The 5,602-nt window shown below is 32.0% G+C and overlaps 1 long non-coding RNA gene across 1 annotated transcript in view; it reads right to left on the bottom strand.

Moving 5' to 3' along the window:
• Positions 1 to 1,168: 1,168 nt before the first annotated feature.
• LOC145271432 (uncharacterized) overlaps positions 1,169 to 5,602 on the bottom strand; it is a 34,315-nt gene continuing 29,881 nt past the window's right edge. Inside the window, exon 2 of the long non-coding RNA XR_013865870.1 lies at positions 1,169 to 2,185. This is a non-coding gene — a long non-coding RNA (uncharacterized LOC145271432). The remainder of the gene's footprint in view (positions 2,186 to 5,602) is intronic.

Here is a 5,602-nt window from a genome sequence, read left to right as displayed (position 1 = left end):
CCCTGGACTTCTCCTTGCCACTAAACTCAAACAGCGCTGATTCAAGAGAGGTGTGGTTGAGATTGTGCAACCCTTGCTTCACAATTACATGCACAGTTGCCCCTACAGGGGGTAGCCTTTGTCTTTCCAGACTTAATGGAGGCATTGTGGTATTTGACCAAGAAAAAATTGTAGTTATCGCCTCCTAACATTGCTACAGTCTGTATACTGCAGAAGTGCCCAAAAATGAGTTAGTGGGCAGGGTTTACTTTTAGATAAATGTATATTCCAATCGAGGGAGCTTACACATTGGATGGTTTATTGTGTACTTTCATGTGCACCATTAAATGTGATTTTTGCGTAAAACGGGATGCACAAAGTTCACAACAAAATGGTTTCTCTCCAGTGTGAGTTCTCAGATGCAAAACCAACGTCGATTTCTGCGAGAAACATGATCCGCAAAACTCGCACGCGTGGGGCTTTTCGCCCGTGTGCGTTCTCATATGCAAGACCAACGTCGATTTCTGCGTAAACGAGGAGCGACACACTCCACAAGTATGCGGCCTGGCACCCGTGTGTGTTTGAACATGCCGGCTCAAATGTGACTTCTTTGAGAAGCGGGAACCGCACAATTCGCACGGGTATGGCCGCTCTCCCGAGTGAACACGGCTGTGGCTCACCAAATTCGCCTTCCGCGAGAATGACGCGGAGCAGAGGTCGCAGGAAAAGGGCTTTTCTCCAGTGTGTGTCCGAACGTGTAGCACTAAGTCCGATTTTTGTGCAAACGAAAAATTGCAGACCTCGCAAGTGTATGGCTTGACACCGGTGTGGCATTGGATATGTCGACTCAGATGAGACCTTTTCGCAAAGCGGGAATTGCATAGCTGGCATGAATATGGTCGCTCCACTGAAGGTTTCCGAGTTTGTTTCTTTTTTAGTGGTGAAATTTGACTTGAGTTTTCTGCGTCAGTTTCTGACTCATTTTTTTCTGCGGAGTCCTCCATAGTTTAATTTTTTTTATATTGCAGTTGAATTAGGTATTGAAATACCAAAAACATAGTGTACATATTTATAAGACCTAACTTAGTTACCTGTTTTTTTTTTTTAAGCCAGTTTCCGAATCGTTTCTTCTGCAGGTTTTCAATATGCCCAAAAGGTAGTGTACATATTTATAAGACCTAGTTACCTGTTTCATTTTTTTTTTTTTTTTTTTTTTTTCAAAGTCACTTTCTGTTTTTTTCTGTGGGGTTTTCCATATTTTTATTATTTTTTCTGAATTGTTTTTTTTTTTTTCTGCAGGTTTTCTTAAAAAATTTTAAATTAGGATTTATTTATAAGACCTTAGCTACCTGGTTTTTTCAAACTACGTTTTTGAATTGCTTTTTTTTTCCACAGGTTTTCAATATTTTATTTTAAAATTAGGAATGTATTTATATATAAGACCTAACTTAGTTACCTGGTCTTTTTGGGTATGTCAACTCAGATGAGGCCTTTTCACAAGTGTGGTTGGTTCTACACAAAGCCTTCACCACTATAAACAAATCATGTGTGTGGATTCTTTGGCTATTTTTCTCTTCTTTTTGGGGTTAGTTCGTGGTATTTATTTACTATGTGATTTACTGTTTCATCTCTGTGTCCATAATGTCTACATTTACTATTTTCGGAATTTTTCTCTATTTTTATCTGTCTCTTTACCCCTACTCTCCATTATATGAGAGTAGGTCTGTAGCATCCTTTGGGCATAGTGCATTATGTATGGTCATTAATTTCCTAGTCTTCTGATGCATGTGCTTGAGTTCTTTTGTCCGACCCATAAAAGTCCCGAATATATTACTACAGTAACCGCTTAGGTATGTTACGTTGCGAAGAGGAGATTTTTTTTTCTTGATTATTCTTATTGATATGGGTCTTATTTTTACATACGTGTATATATATGTACGCCGCCGTAATTGTCTGTCTATGTATGCTTATATGTGGCCATGGATGTGTTCATATCACTTCTAATGCGGGAGAGTCCGTCTTTTTTATATACAGTTATATTCAGTAATATTTTATTTAATTCAAAAGGACGTTATACATTAATAATTTTTTACTATGTATTTTTACATTTGCATCCAATTATTTCAAGAAACATGAATTCATTGTTGCTCCATTCTTTTCTTGTCGTTTCTCTTTAATTCAACTCCAGTTTAGATTTTTCACGACACTGAAATGAAAAGAAAAGAAACAAAAACAGGGATTAAATGTAATTTTAAAAACAATCTCTATCTCTAAATTAATTAATTAAATAAAGATTTATATCGCTACTAGTGGGAGTACCCGGCATTACCCGGGTGGGTTGAGGTGGTGTAGTAATGGGGGGGGGATCAAAACAACCGTAGGCAGCCCGGGTGGAGAGGTGTTTAAAAAAAACAAGAACCCATATGCGGAGGAGGAAAAGAAGGTGTAAAAGTAAAATGTAACGTCTCAGCTGATGCGTCCATCACACAACTGGGAAAGTCACAAGCGTTTGAATTAAGGGTAGTCAATCGAAAGGAGACAATGACTTGCGAAAATGTCAGCGAAAAAAGTGACCAACTCCTTGTAGAAAACTGTCCATTTGAGGGTTTTTTTTGGGTTTTTTTTACACAGTGATCACCACTTATCAAGGCCCGGAAGCCACTCAGGGATAAGGGTTATTGCAAGTACATTACAGTTAGTGTGGAGATTTGATGAAGTGTTTAATTAAGGGGGCGGTTCATTAGGAATTTGTTAACATTGGACTTGAAGACATCCAAGTTGTAGTCCGGAGGGAAGCAAGCAGAGGGAACAGAGTTTGTGAAGGAGGGTGAAGGAATTAATGTTTCTGGCCGATTTTTTTATATTTGTCGTCCTCAAGACGATACAGATTTTGTCACATTCCGACGCGTCTGTTGGAAATTTTTGGTAGACATACAAACACACACACACACACATTTTGCCTTTTATATATCAGAGGAGTTATATAGCAAATTACAGTTCTAAACTAATTAGGATTTCTCTATCTATATAAATTAAGTTAATATGAAGGCTGTTCAATAAGTAATGCCCCCCCAACACTACTAGTCATCTGATTTTTGTTGAAATTTTGCATGTGCAATGATTTATATCTCTATGGGTTAATATAGTAAATTACTAATTCTTTCTCTATCTACATGAAGTTTATACAAGGGCCGTTCAAAAAATAATGCCTCTGACAACCATCAATTATCTGATCTCGCTGAAACTTTGCATTTGCAAGGATTTAATTTGCTATATAACATATAGCAAATTACAGCTCTAAACTAACAACGGCTTTTCTATCTATATAAAGCAAGTTTATATGAGGGTTGTTCAATAAGTACTGCCCCTGACCACTACTAGTCATCTGATTTTGCTGAAAATTTGCATAAATATATTTTTGCTGTAATAAAATGCATGACCTTGTTCTATTTCGGAAATGAAAAAGGGGTTAAACTCACCTTCCGCATCCCCATGTTTATAAAGCCATTTGGCAGAACTAGCGTCAGACAAACTGTATAGCATGTACCTTTTTTTTTTAATGCAAAAATGTGTGTTGAGCAAAAAAGGAAAAAAGTGGTAGCAGGCAGGGAGGCAGGCAGGCTTGAACCCGTACTGCAAAGGAGGAAAAGAATGTGAAAAAAAGTGATGTCTTTGCTGTTGCACCCATCAACAAATCAGAAGTGACGTATGTTTAAATTAAGGCTAGTCAATCGAAAAGAGGGGATGACTTTTGAAAATATCGGTGAAAAAAGCAACCCCTCCCTGTAGAAAAATATTGGAATCGGTCCATCACTAATATATATATATATATATATATATATATATTTATATATATATAAAATAAAAATTAAGTTTACAAAATGATCCAAGATGGCAACAGTAAAATAAATTATAAATATTAAAGAATTAATATTTATAAAGTAATCTCAACCAGATGTAAAAGCTCAATAAAAGGCAAATAGGAGATAAAGCTTATAATAAGAACGAGTAGTTAATAAAACATGTTAAAAAACACTTTGAAAAAGAGTTAAAAACATTTAATTTTAAAAAGGAAACACTAAATAAATAGATAGTTCTTAATCCGCAGAGTTTCGAAGAAATACTTTCCTTCTCATCAGAGGGTAGGATTTAGCAAAATATATATATATATATATATATATATATATATATATATATATATAAAATAAAAATATATATATATATATATGTATATATATATATAAAATAAGTATTACAGTTAAGTTTACCAAAATGATCCAAGATGGCAACAGTAAAATAAATTATAAATATTAAAGAATTAATATTTATAAAGTAATCTCAACCAGATGTAAAAGCTCGATAAAACCAAATAGGAGATAGAGCTTATAATAAGAACGAGTAGTTAATAAAAACATGTTAAAAAACACTTTGAAAAATAGTTAAAAACATATTTAATTTTAAAAAGGAAACACTAAATAATTGGATAGTTCTTAATCCGCAGAGTTTCGAAGAAATACTTTCCTTCTCATCAGAGGGTAGGATTTAGCAAAATGTATATATATATATATATATATATATATATATATATATATATATATATATATATATATATATATATGAAATAAGAATTACAGTTAAGTTTACCAAAATGATCCAAGATGGCAAAACTAAAGTATATTATAAATATTAAAGAATTAATATTTATAAAGTAATCTCAACCAGATGTAAAAGCTCAATAAAAGGACAAATAGGAGATAGAGCTTATAATAAGAACAAGTAATTAATAAAACATGTTAAAAAACACTTTGAAAAAGAGTTAAAAACATTTAATTTTAAAAAGGAAACACTAAATAAATAGATAGTTCTTAATCCGCAGAGTTTCGAAGAAATACTTTCCTTCTCATCAGAGGGTAGGATTTAGCAAAATGTATATATATATATATATATATATATATATATATATATATATATATATATATATATGAAATAAGAATTACAGTTAAGTTTACCAAAATGATCCAAGATGGCAAAACTAAAGTATATTATGAATATTAAAGAATTAATATTTATAAATAAATCTCAACCAGATGTAAAAGCTCGATAAAACCAAATAGGAGATAAAGCTTATAATAAGAACGAGTAGTTAATAAAAACATGTTAAAAAACACTTTGGAAAAGAGTTAAAAACATATTTAATTTTAAAAAGGAAACACTAAATAAATGGATAGTTCTTAATCCGCAGAGTTTCGAAGAAATACTTTCCTTCTCATCAGAGGGTAGGATTTAGCAAAATGTATATATATATATATATATATATATATATATATATATATATATGTATATATATATATATATATATATATATATATATATATATATATATATTTATATATATATATACATATATGTATATATATATAAAATAAGTATTACAGTTAAGTTTACCAAAATGATCCAAGATGGCAAAAGTAAAGTATATTATGAATATTAAAGAATTAATATTTATAAAGTTATCTCAGCCAGATGTAAAAGCTCAATAAAAGGCAAATAGGAGATAGAGCTTATAATAAGAACGAGTAGTTAATAAAACATGTTAAAAAACACTTTGAAAAAGAGTTAAAAA

Source organism: Euprymna scolopes, chromosome 46 (genome assembly GCF_053919585.1).
Source record: "Euprymna scolopes isolate OS-2025 chromosome 46, ASM5391958v1, whole genome shotgun sequence".
Lineage (NCBI taxonomy): Eukaryota > Metazoa > Mollusca > Cephalopoda > Sepiida > Sepiolidae > Euprymna > Euprymna scolopes.
This window is presented reverse-complemented; position numbering and strand designations above follow the sequence as displayed.